Below are 14,449 nucleotides of genomic sequence, written 5' to 3'. Positions count from 1 at the left end.
TTCCAAAACAACATGGCTTTTCCCATAAAAGAAATGCCATCTTCCTTAAAGTAATCAACATTACCAGACTCAATGTTGTCATTGATGCAAAACAACATGCCCGATCTAGTCATAAAACCAAACATGCCTCGGTTGACTAAGCACCTAGTGCTTAGTACAAAACATTTTGCTGAGGACAAAAAAACTGAAATATTGTCCAATATTGCCCTAGGTGTCAACCCAGAAAAAATAACCTTGGCCTTTGGAAGGACTTACATGATTGCCTGAACCAAATTTTGATGATATTGCAACAAAGTGAGGCCACTAACATAGTCCAAATGCACAGCACCACAGTGTAGGACAACTACATTTGAACTTTGAAACCTAGCCACTTCCTGACATACTACTAGAATTGCCTGCAAATTCAAATCAGGCAAAGTGCTCCACACCATATCCACTCATTTTTGTGTCAAAATGGTTACCCACATGCCTAGATTTTGCATACTGCTCCAAACCATTCACAAACATATCCCCAACCACCAACACCCTGACTTTCTGCACCTCTGCCATCTTAACTACACACAGCCTCTCTCAATACAAAGCAGAACCTCAACACCTGATTGGCTAATCCTCAAAATACAATCCCACTTCATGCTCGGAAACCCCGGATGTAGCATGTAATGTCTGCGAACAGCCACGATGTCGGCGGAGTGTGTAAGTAACACTGAGGGCAGCCCTTCTACCCTTTCCACTGCACTCTCTTTACCATTTTCTCATTGGCTACACTTAAGCAGTCACACAATCATCCACCAATCACATCCAGGAACTCTACATCTAACTCTGTCATCACAGATCAGCACTATTGATCACTCTTAGTACAATTTGGCTGTCACTGCAAAGAACCTACAGCAACAACTACTATAAAACTTCCCAAGATTTCCACTTGCAGATTCAAGCACATCCACATGCATGAACACAGACTACAGGTATGCATATTTTCTACACAGTACATGCACACCTCTACTAGAAATACAATACATCCCAGGAGCATAGCTCAGCGGCAACGTGCGCGCCTTATAAGATGTACAAAATAACAGTATAATTATGAAAAAGACTGTCTAGAGTGTTATAAAATTACACGCAGCCAGGATGAGTACATACACCTTCATTCAAGCACACACACAGACAATATCATTACAAAGGCTCCCAGATCAAACAACACCACTGCCTCTATAGGAAATCCTACTCCGTTATTTCCCACACCTTCACAAATGCATACATTGTATGCTTTTCTGTACAATCTCTGCCATTTACCCTGTAAAAATAGCAAAAAGTGCCTATGATTATTTCTTCTACCTCTTACCATCTAATAACATAACATAAAAAAGTGTGCTCTATACTTTTATTATTATACTCATTTGTAAAACATATTCAACTAACAGATTCTAAATAAAATATACAGGATGCACATGGGCAATGAAAGTGCATATGCATACTACGCTCAGTTTTAAGAAAACACTACTACTATAAAAACAAACAAAAAACATTGTCTAAATTAACAAAAGTGCATAAACACACATATTCACTAACTTCTTTCTTTTACAATTGCAGTGAAGACCAAGGGATCAACTGCAAAACCAAATTTGTGGTGTATTTGTGGTGTATTGTATTATTTGTGTATACAAAAAGATTTATATTGGTAGCACCAAAAGAGAGTTACGGGTTCGCATTCATGAGCATCTGGCAGAGATTGGCAGCCAAGACACTTCGTTGCACTTATCAGATCATTGGCAGACCTGTCACCAGTTGCATAGCAAATCTGACATTAGATTCATTGGTTTGAAACAAGTCACCTTGAGCAAACGAGGAGGAGACAGACTGAAGGCTTTGCGGCAGTCCGAATCACGAATCATTTGTTTTTTTAATTCTACCAATACAGGTCTGAATAATGACAATGAGATGGCTTCATTCCTATAGGATTTTTTATGTTGAATTTCTCCGTTGTTTGGAATCATGTGCAGTAATTTGATGAGATTCAGTTATTGGGATACTGTACCGATTCTTGTTCTATGTATGTGGGGATGTGGGAGGCGCACTTGACATCAGCCTCATTTAGGGAGTTTGTGATTTCGCAGGTCTCTACATAACAGAATAACTGATATGTACTCATAAATAATGTCTCTTTAATATCTCCGTTTTTTAGGGACAGCTATGCATTTCGATATGGTCCCCGCTTTATTCAGGTGTGAATCCAATTTTTCCTAAATTTTCGTTTTATATTTCTTGACAAAAAACCTTTTCTATCAAACTGGAAGGCACTGAACGAAATTTTCAAAGGGATTGATCCTTTTTAAAATGTGGGAGGGTAACTTCCCCTTTAATTAGATTGCTAAAAGGCATTGAGCTAAGAGGTTACCGTGGCGACACGTGCCAGAGTGGCTGTGGCAACGATAACACTATTGAGCCTTTTCAAAATGGCGCTGGCTGCCTTCATCATTCGAGCAGCCGACGCGAGGGACTGTAGAGCAGCACAGTGAGTTGGTTCAATTTTGAAACACTCGCGAATGCGAGAAATGCCTTGTTATGAGCGCACCGATCGGGTGCGTGTCAGTGTGTAGTCTGACAAAGCGGCACAGTGTGCCGTTGCAATTGTATACTCGCAAAGGCGAGGTTTGTTTAATGTTTGTGCAATGTTTAATTTGACAAAGCAGCACAGCATGCTTTTGCAGTTGAATACTCGCGAAGGCGAGGTCCTGTTTTTGTTCTTGTTACATGTGCAATGTTTTATTTGACAAAGCGGCATAGCATGCTATTGTAGTCGGTAACTCGCAAAGGTGAGGTATGTTTTTGTTTTTGTTTTTGACACGAATGTAGTGCTTAATCTGACAGAGCTGCACAGTGCAGTTTGAACACTCGCGAAGGCGAGATTAGTGTTGTTATGTACGCATCAAGATGGTTGCGCTTTAATGTATGAAGTGGTGAGGTGCCTCAACTTTAATTTGGTTTTTGATTTAACGTGGCGTTGCCAAGAAATGCTGTCTCACAACCACAAAATGCAGCATGGCAGTATGATCATGTATATTTATGTGATAAGGGTTACTTCCCTTCACACCATTGAGGAATACTTATGAGCCAAGATTAATATAGGTTATGTCCAATCTTTGTGTTTACAGATTATCCACCATTGGGATCTGTCCCTATTATTGTCTTTCAGACAACAGTCGTACGGATTTAATAATTCTGTTATTGGGTAAGCCCCAGGTATTTAATCTGATTTAAATGTATTTTTACATTTAATGATTCGTCTTGCAAAAATTGAACTAATTGGTTTCTTCTTCACTTTTTTCTTTTTGTCCCTCCCTTGATCTTTCAAAACAATTTTATCTGTTATTATTTCTATTGTCATTTGAACATGATATGTTTACTTATTGCTCTTTTGGGTGTATTATTGGTTTTTTGTCGGCTTTTTCTGCCTCTGTTTTATTGTGCTATTGGTCTACATGATGACATTTTCTTGTATTTTTCCCAACCCACTCAATCCTCCCCTTCACCAAGCTTTGTTTCTCTGTCGAATGTTAATGCGCTGAATGTTTGGAAATATTCAATTTGCATATGCTATACGTGTAATTGAACCACACATTTGACAATTGTACTGTTTGCTTTATTTATGTATATTATTTGGTTGTAATAACTAATGTAGCCCTGATTTGATAAAGGCTCGTGGGAGCCGAAACGCGTTATCGAGAAGAGGGCGTTTTTCTGTCGTATGCACACAGCTATGTGCAACAGATTGTGTCATTAAACAATCCATTTTTACACTGGCGCTGAGTCCTGGAGTTTCCTGTATTTTTTCGATTATTTCTTCTAACTCTTACCATCTAATAACATAACATAAAAAAGTGTGCTCTATACTTTTATTATTATACTCATTTGTAAAGCATATTCAACTAACAGATTCTAAATAAAATATACAGGATGCACATAGGCAATGAAAGTGCATATGCATACTACACTCAGTTGTAAGAAAACACTACTACTATAAAAACAAACAAAAAACCAATGTCTACATTAACAAAAGTGCTATAAACACACATATTCACTAAATTCTTTCTTTTACAATTGCAGTGAAGACCACTCTCCTGAAAAGCAGCAGTGTCTGAAGTGCGAACAACGACTTTGAAGAAACCTACTCTTTCCATACAAAAAGTAAGTACAATACTAATATAATGTTCTAACTGTTACTCGAACACACTAGAATTTTACTATTGTAGAACAAGGAAGTGTATTAACCCTTTCCCAGTAGATGTATTATTAGCGCTTCCCCTTAATAGTTGCATGATTTATATTGCCATCAGAAGACCAGTATAGTAACATACAAATACAAGTATAACCTTCCCAACTTGCTATAGCTGCCCATTGCACAATCACACACCTCCACAATCATCCTAACCATCATACTCAGACACTCATGCACAAAACACCCATACACGGCAAAACAGCCCAACCCATCCTTTCTTTTTTTCTCCCACAAACTCTCCCAAAGAATGCCTACCAAACAGCAACTCCGTAGAAAGCAACACAGAAGTAGAGCAAATCAAAATAAGTGTCCAAAATAATCATCCATCTCTACCAGATTTTGTACAAAAACTTCAAACAAAACAGCAAATACAAAACTTTCCCCCCTCTATCAAACTGTAAAAACAAAACAAAAAGTGATTAACAAGACTTCAGCTACCACTACTGCTAATGCTGCACCTATAAATCATGATATAGTAGCAACTAACCATACCAATAAATATATTGTACGAAAAATGTTCTGCACAGAGTCTTTCAGAACCTTATAAAAACAGGAGAGAAATCATAGACAACCCTTAAAACCTACTGTAAATAAGTAATCCAAAAAGCTCCTATAGACAGAGCAATCCTTCTCAAAAGGAAGTTATTTATTTTATTTTAAACAGAATGAAACCACTTAAAAAACGAAGTACTAAATTACGAAAAACACTTCTCAATAAACTGAATATCAACAAAAAAAAGCTCCTTAAACATCTGTGGAGGTGAATGGAGTCACAGCACGAGCACAGATCCATATTTTAATGAAGAAGCATATAAACAAAAGCAAACACACCCATGTGCCATACATAGCAGTGAACGAGGGTATGAACAAACTTGATAACACCATTATGAAACAAGAAACTTTGCTCACAAAAATATCCTCAGTAAACTCAATATCACCTCTCCATTCTAATAAACCAAAACGTCAAGTCTACAAATTTTCCGTGCACATCAATGTGCAACATTGCTATAAATTTTTCAAATCTTTACGCCACTTCCTCAATCAGTATGTAAAAAGCAAAGACAAAATCAAAATGAAACTACTACAAAATTTGGATGCCTGTCCAGTGCGCAAATACACAGGACTACAAGGACATTCATTAGCCTGCATTTCAGGACCTATTGCCAAAAGCACCTTCCATCATATCAATATTATATCAACACATAATTCAACTATACAAATCTGGTCCATAAACTCAACTATGCTAAAAGTCCTGCTTTAGCACTAGTCAATTTAAATAACAATCTTCTACATGGTATAGCCAAACAACTACTCAACGAAATAGAGCATATCCAGAGAAAATATTTTGGAAGTGAAAGCCACTTAAAAAATGCATTAGCTTTACAACAAACTACAAACTACTGTACAAATATCAACCTTCTATTAAACACAAACAGAAAAGTAATACTAAAGTTTAAAAGTACCTCCGGTGAAGTACCAAACCATGTGTGTGTGTTGCCGCAGGACTTTTTATAAAAGTAGCACAAAAACTGTAGACACAACGTACAAAATAGAAGACAATGAAGATTCCAAATGGTTCCAATTAGCTGTCTATCTTATAGCAGAAAACAAATACGAAATTACTGACCCCTTAATACTTTGCAATTACTGCACTGCAAAACTTGACAACAACCAAACACCTTCACATGCTATCACAAATAAATTGGAATTATTCCCACTACCAAAACCCCTGCAACAACTACATTTATATGAGAGCATCATAATTTGAACAGTGCACCCACTTCAAGCAATAATACACCTTGAACAAAACAGCAAAATGACCTCTCTCTAAATTAATGAAAGGCATTTGTGGCAAAGTAGTTTATCTACCATTAGATCTCAAAGAAAATGTACACACTCATACACCACAATCCAAAATATGTTAAGCTGGGTATGGCCAAGGGCTACATTGTTGTGTGTATGACAAAAGCCTGTAGCTCGTAGGCCAGTCAGCGGCGAGGCTAGGCCGGCTCCATAGCACACCACCATAACGCAGACATGCACTTTTAAGTATGCATGTCTCCGATGGTGGTGACGTTTTTTTGTGAAGGACGTGTAGACGTGGTTGAACAGCACAAGTGACCTGATATGCGTCTGGTACCATATGGTACCCATTATGCCACCACGTTGGACATTAGGGAGCCACATGGCGCTATTTGCAGTTGCCATGAGTTGCCCTTTGCACCACCAATCATATGTTACTTTTGTGGATTGTGGTATGTGGGAAATGTTCCCTTTCATGAAGCCATTATGTTGTGAAGGTGTACGTAAGGCTTACAGTATTGGGTACATGGCCAAGGGCCATAGGCCATTGGTTAAGCACCAACAAGCATATCCCTTGCCCAGAGCAAGAGGTCGGGAGGTCTCTTATTAACAGAAGCATGTGTGCCTTTTTGTGCAGTGCTGGGATGTTCAGCATCGACTATGAAAGTATTAAGGAGCAAGATTTGCAGTGGGTCCAAGGAAATCAAATTTTTTTCATCTCCATTGGCAATGCTGTTTTGTTTGCCACTCAGCATTGAATACAATCCTTTAGAACTGTAAGTGAAGTGTTGACATTCAGTACGTACAAATGTGAGGAGGAGAAGGGAACAGAAACACATCGAAAGACATAAAAAACAAAAAAAATGTGTAAGCAAGCTTGTACATAACAAAAACAGGACAAAAAAACCTAAAAACCCTTCTCTTTTTTGAGACAGTACTACAGACCCAACTCGTTATCCTGTTTTACATTTATCCCCTCAACCCACCCACCAGACCCCCACCTTCTGTACCACAAAAACTCAGTGGTTTATGCTGTACTTTCATGCTTCCACGTGCCACATCCAGCCATTTTATGGATGGGAGCCATGGAAAGGAAACTATGGAGCAAAAGATGCTGTTTGTAAGGTTGGTGGGTCAGGTGTGTACTCAAACAGTGTGCCAGAAGGTTTCTTTGCACAAAGAAGTGCAGAAGGATATGGTGGAAATGAGCAATGTAAGGAGCAGGAACCCTGGGTTTATGCATCAACTGTATCTATTTCTTTGCAGTTATTAACATGCAAGGTGTGCTTTGTGTGCCCAGTATATTTGGAAAAGTGTGTAGTAAGTGGGGTAGTGCGGAAAACAAAAAAAACAACTTTGTAGTGTACATTGTAAGTGGCATTCATCCTACTGTTGTGCATGCATTGTTTGTATGATATGATATGATGTGCGATTGTATGCTATGGCATTCGTTATGCACCTACACACACGTCTAGCAAAGCACAACAAGGCAAAGGAGGGCGAACAGATGGGAGACAGAGACAAAGAACCTACTAGGCCATGTGTGACTTAGATCACCCAAGTGCATTGGTGGAGGGAGGGGAAGGTACAGTACATGGGAAGAAGAGCAAATGACAACAAGTAAAAATATGGGCCAATTGTGCCAAGTGCATGGATAAGTGCACGCACTAGGTGGTGGATGCACTGTTAGGCATACAGGAAACAGTCCTCAAGTGCAGGTTTTGCTAGAAAGCCAGTGTAGGGGTTCACCTGGCAGGGGGAGGTGACATGAGTCTGATATCACAGAGTCGTAAGGTAAGTAGTGCAGATTCAGTTTACATCATGCAGTTAGCCGGTGAGATGAGCAGAAACAGTAGACGTTAAGAGAAAGACTTTGAGATGCTTCCGGAACCAACAATGGTTCCCCTCAAGTGTCAGGGGGGTAGGGACCCTGTTGCAGAGGGAGGCCCCAGGTGAAAAAGCACATCTACCAACAACTGTTTTTTTGCAGAAGTGCATGACCCTGAGGGAGCTGGAGATGGATGAGGGAAGAGCTTGCACATGCAGATATATAGGGAGTAAGATTTGAAGGCATTGTGGTCCCAGGGGCCAGAAGGCCTTCTGCATGTTGCAGAGTCTTCTCACTTTATTCCTCGCAGCCACTGGGATTTATTGGCGACCTTTCAGTGCAGGAGAGATACCATCCCAAGTCGCGCACTCCTCTTCTGATGCGTTCCAGGGGGCAGAGAGTAGAAAGGGGCAGCTTTAAAAAGAGGCTGCTGTAATAGTGCAGCCTACACAGAAGTACAGCTGTGTAGATAACAATCTTTTTGAAAGTTGCTTTCCCTTGGAACGATACATTCAATGCTGCTATTGATGCAATTTTTTTAACAATTTATGTAGGAGGTGGGTTAGTGGGGAAAACATTTCGTAGCATTGTAGGAAGCAAAGCCGGGAGTTCCTGTGTCAATATTACACTGTATGATATGGGTCAATGAGAATGCTGCAAGCACATATCACTAATGTGCTACTTCATGGTAGGGAATGGGAAAAAAACCAGTATGCTTTTAAGGAATGTAATGGCCGCTCAGTGGCAGATACTGTGTGCAGAGGCACTTATAACACAGTAATACAAATAGTGCAGAAAAAGTTTCTGTACCTTAAATTTGTGGTACTGGGTACGCAAGTGGATGAATGTGGATGCACACATTTTGCAATCTATTACTGAAATTTGTACCGGACGTGCTGGCGTAGTGACAGTGCACTAGCAGGCTGATTTTCTAACGGTACCTATGAACTCTTGTGCAGCACAGACAGTGTTAGATTGTGACGTTTTAGATGGCATTGGTGGAATCGTATGTGCCCATTTTCACGTACCCAATCAGGTGGTGCTGGACAAAAGGTAGTGGAAAGGGAAGAAGGACTGCTTCTGCTTTAATGGGGTACAGCTTTTACGTTGCTGTCCAATGCACATGCGACTTTCAGGATTATCCAATCAGGTACTGTGGGTGTGGTTCACAGGAAGGAGTGTTCAAACTGCTGTACATTATACTCTGCATAGTGAGGCTGGCTGACATGGCAAAACCCATTGTGTTGCCTATAGGTGATGCCTTTCTACTACATCTGCACAAGTATGCCCTGGAAAGAAACTTTGATGGCAATCTTGGGTTGGAAGGAGTGGTTGCATTGTGGAACGATGTCTAAGAGTGTAGTTTTGCCGACATGTATGCACTTTGCAAAGACTTGGCCACTTTCAGTAGAGGCGATGTTATCGTCATCCACTACGGTGGCATGCATATGGGTTACATGTCTTGTCTAGGCTTGTTCCGTTGACTAAAGAGGTTGCTAAAGCTAATGAAGAGGCTTTTTCTCACTGCCAAGGTGCTATTATCATCGATAACACCACGAAGAGTGTGGCCCACTGTTCATGGATGTTGTGCCGAGCCGGACGCAGGAAAGTGTCTCATCAACAGAAGCAGGAATACTGTTTTGTCCGCTGCTGGGATGTTCTTCTGCAACAATGACCTAATTAGCTGTGGAAATGCAGAATTTTTCCAACCAGATGGCCTTTCTTTGTCACCCATTGGTAATGCTGTTTTGTTTGCCCATCTACAATATGCGCTGAAGACTTTACTGTAACAATGTCCGCACAAGAAAACACAAAATCAAATAAAAAATGAAAAAAGGTGTTCTTTTAGAAGCATCTAAAAAAACTAAAAAAACTCATGTGTGTGCCGCCCGTTATAACAAACTACCCCTACCATGGTTGCACCTTATGCCCCCACGCTAGCAAGCAGCACAAAAGTCACATCCAGGGATTTTCAGGATGGCGGCGATAGAAATGGGACTGTGGAGCCACATGGATTGCACAATAACATTTCTGGGCGGGGTGTGTATGCAGAGGATTTTTGTACAGAACTGATACTGTTACATGGAGAGCACTTCAATGTCATTGGTGGAAGCGTGTGGAACTTTTTAACAGTATGGAATGACGGCATGCTGCAAAGAAGAAACTGGAAAGGGAAAAAGGAATGTTTCTGCTTCATTGGTACATGGCTCTCGTTGTCCTTGGTGAAATGCACGTGCGTTTACTCCCATTTGCTTCTAGCTACCCATGAGATTGGGACAATGGGGAATATCACAGCTGTGTGTACTCAACCGGAATAACATGGTTGCTATTAATTTTACACACACTGTAGCACATCAGATTTGGTGCACCATTACATACTGGGCAAACCTATGTGGCCTGCTTCTTTGTTCAGCAAAGCTGCAAACAGATTGCACAGCACCTCTTGGGTGTGCCCTTTTCTAGAGTTGCTGTGGAGAACTATCACCCGGAAAGAAGGTCTATATTTCCAAACCATACATACATGTGCAACGGCACATTGTGGTGTGTCTGTAAGCGTGTACTTTCCGAAAAGCACTCCATAGTTTGTTTAACCCTTCACTTTCCCACTGTTTGAGGGTCTGGCTCCTGTCCCCGAAATAAGGGCTCACCCCCAGAGTGGGTGCGGTTGCATGGTGACGTCACTATTGTTTTCCTTTGGGACGGCTGTCCGCTGCACACGTTTTGGGTGGAATACGTTGTGCGCACGTGCATGGTTGTCCTATGCACACCGTTGACTTTTTTCTACTGACTTAAAATGTGCCACACGTGTGCCAACAATTTAGGGAGATGCTGGGTATTTATAGGGTATAGTTGGTGGGATATTTATCTGCATAGCTTCCTGTAGGACATTGGTGGACGACCAGACCTAATTAACTTTCCTTTGCATATGCTGCACAGAGACGATGTCCACAGGACACAGAGGAACCGATACACATGCGTGTATTTGCATATCGCATAAACATCCAGGCCTACACGCATTGGTTGGTGGTGGACAACACGCGGCCGTGCAGAGCATGCTGGCGGCGTACAGATACCTCCATTGTCAATGCGGATAGGCCGGACAGCTGCAGTGTATGTCGGACACCTACCTTTTTCTTATTTGCGGTCATTGCAACGAGGACTGTGTGCAGCTGATTTAGAACCCCATTTCAGGTATACAAAATTACCACTCAAACAGTCAGCAACATTGTCATTATTATTGTTTCCTTGTACCCATGCATGCACCCAATTTGGAAAGGAAGGGTAGCAGAAGTACTTATTGTGGGGAAATGGGGATTTGCACAATTTAGTTGTGAGGGGAGGAAGAGATTGATGTATTAACGTAACGTCTCCCATGAAACGGTTTTTGAGGGAATGGCGGGCACCGACATGGGGAAGGAGTACACATGCAGGTGTGCCAGTGCTGTATTATTTTGTCCAAATGATATCCTTGTACGCAACTTTTAAACTGGCACAATTGTTCACCAGTTTCTCGACTTTCATTTCCATGCTGTCCATTTCCCTATGCACAGAGTTTCTTTCCTTTCCTATACCCATATGCTGTTGTGGAAGAGTTGCCGCTTGTACAGCCTTGCTTTCCTTTCCAATATGTTGTCTTACCGAAAAGAAAATGTGTTTGATGTACATGCAGCAATATATATTACATATTTTATGGTTCACAGCACTGTGCCTACCAATGGGGTTACTATCGAAAGTATTTGTAGGGAAATGTTCTTCCTGCCACTGTAAGGTGCTTGCCATTGCTGCATTACACCAAAACACGTTATGCTTCTGTACTATTGCACATTGCAGCACCTGTGCAATTTTTTTACAAAGGTTGGGTCCTTACGACATTGTACTGACGTTCGAGTCTTTGCATTTTCCAGTAGTTACTCTGGCAGTTCATTCTTTGTTCCCCTTTATAGTAGCATTGCTGTAGGATTGGTGAAGGCAGACGTCCCTTCTGTTGTTGATGCATTCTGTTATGGCGTACTCCCTATGTCTTTGTCCTGTTTGCTAAATAAGTGCACAATTTGCATATCTATTCTATTTTCCCTGCAAATTTTTGCACATGGTGCTGTTTGTCTATGTTATTTGTGTTTGGTGATTGGTACCAGTAGCTAAGAGAGCACCTGCCTTATTCAGCCGGTTGGATGCCACACGATCTCTACAAACAGACACATAGGGCCTCATTTCGAGTGGGGCGGTAAGGGATAATGGGCACCAGGTGTTAAGGACGGGACCCGTTAAGGGACTTCAGAGCTAATAATGGTACCGCAAAGTTCGGTACCATTATTAGCTACTTCCCCATTCCCATTGAGCCCTATGGGGGCTCAAATGGCAATGGGGAATGGTATTTTCAATGGGGATTTACCGGTCCTACAAAGGTCGGACTACACCGGTAAATCCCCATTGAACGAGACCAGTGCCGGTACCGTTATTGGAGGCAGTCATGGCGCAAATAGCGCCATGACTACCTCCAATCTCGGAATGAGGTCTATAGTGTGCGATTGTTGTCTGCATTAACATGGTGCCCGCAGCTGTAGTGTGTTGCACAGTTCTTCTTTACAAACTAAGGGTATCCTGCTAAAAACCAATGAAATTCACTGACGAAAAACATTGTTAAAGGGACGTTATGGTTAAGTTGCACTAGTAAAAAACTGCAAAATTCAAGATGCCACTGCCTGGGTCATCCGACAAAGATGAGGACCTACTTGAGTATGCCCAAATGTGCTCTTTGGAAGCGGGTGGGGCTCTGATCTCTTGTAATGATGTATAATCAGAATCCTTGCAATCCCTATTTGGAGAAGGAGTTAAACACAACAATCCTAATAATGACAATGTCTTTACAGCTCGAGATTTGAACTCAAGCTATATGTATGCAAATACCTCTCCCATCTTTAGCACAGATGAAATCACTATGTTGGGTCTCTCGCAACACATTGACACTGTCATAGAATATTTGAGTAATCATCAATCTAACTTACACGGTGGCAAGGTGTTTGATACTGAGGATACAAGTTACTCCAACACAAATAGTACGATGTTAAGGGAATTAAAAAAAACATTTCAGCTTCCTAAATGAAATAGTGATGGCCTTAACATCTTTGCCCGCATTATATCGTAAGCTGATGTCAGAGTGGCATATTCACCCTCTGTTGAATGATAACAATGGTCCCAATCAACCTACCAAAAATAGGGTTTTTATGGAGATAGCAGTAAATACCCAATCTCCAGCTACAGATGCAGCACCTAATTTGGCGACCTCTGCAAATCTCCAGAATCAACACAGTGGCACAGTTTGTACAACTAATGCCTTAGATAGTTCAGTGCCTACCTTGGATGATGTAATCACCATGAGCAAGGATAGCGTCCCATTTGAGGTGAAAACATCCAAGAAAAAAGAAAGAAAATTAAAACGGAAATAGAACATGTCTGCTAGTAAGGTCTTTAATGTGTCATGGCATATGTTCATGAGGGGTATGGACTTGTGGAATAGTTCATCTGCCGATCATACTATGCCCAATATTGCGCAAGCTCTTATAGCCGATCCCACGGCCAGGAAGCAGAGTGACTACCTCAAAAGCTCATCTAGACTGTCTGATGTACTAAAACAGAAGGAGACAGATGCTTGTATTGACAGGAATTTGAAAATAATGGAACGGGATGTGTTAGATATTTTTGATATATTCAAGAATCCTGATGCAACGTCTTGAGCCAATACTCCCATCTCCGCTGGCCCAGCATTTTCTGCATTGCCTACTAATTTAAATGAGCAATCTATAATTTGTTTGGATGATCTTAAATCTTCTATTGTGGCCAGTAATGTGAATGCCAACGATGGAAGCGGTACTCAATCTGGTCAACCTGAGATTGTGGATGTTGCCCCAGGTCAGAGTAATATGGACGCAAAAGAAACAATCGAAGTAGAGGGAGTGCAGAAGGGTGACCTCATTGAATGGGTTAAATGAAAATACATTGAGTGCAATTATCGAAAATATCTTGAATAAAAAAATGTGAGATGGTTATAATGGTATGTTTCTTAAGGATCCCATAAATTCTGCTCCAGCGAAAGATGGTGTAAATCCCCCCGGTTCATACAGGTGTATGCATTACTGATCATAATACCCAGGTGGTTAATTATCCGTATGGTGGGGATAAGGAGGGTGGTGTCAAAATAACAAATGTGGCAAATGGTAATCAGTGTAAACCCTGCTGGTCGCCCCAGTTTTAAGGAGGTATCAGTGAGTTCCCTAAGGGCTACAGCGTTTTCTAATGAGCCCAGCCTAGTTCTATATCATGTATTCGAGGAAGGGGGCCCCACAGCACCTAACAGACTGTTTATATTAATTACATCTCGTCTGGTTAGAGCCCTACTACTTAAAGAGGTGGGGGCCTTGTGAAAAAAAGGGGTTTGATATAATTCCCTATTCCAACTTCACTATTAAAAAATCTGAAAACCTTTAGTGAAGATATCTATTTTCAACTGGTATCCTGGAATACCAGGAGGAACAAGCATTTTG

The sequence above is a fragment of the Ambystoma mexicanum genome, chromosome 6p (genome assembly GCF_040938575.1).
Source record: "Ambystoma mexicanum isolate Mex_15411 chromosome 6p, UKY_AmexF1_1, whole genome shotgun sequence".
Lineage (NCBI taxonomy): Eukaryota > Metazoa > Chordata > Amphibia > Caudata > Ambystomatidae > Ambystoma > Ambystoma mexicanum.
This window is presented reverse-complemented; position numbering follows the sequence as displayed.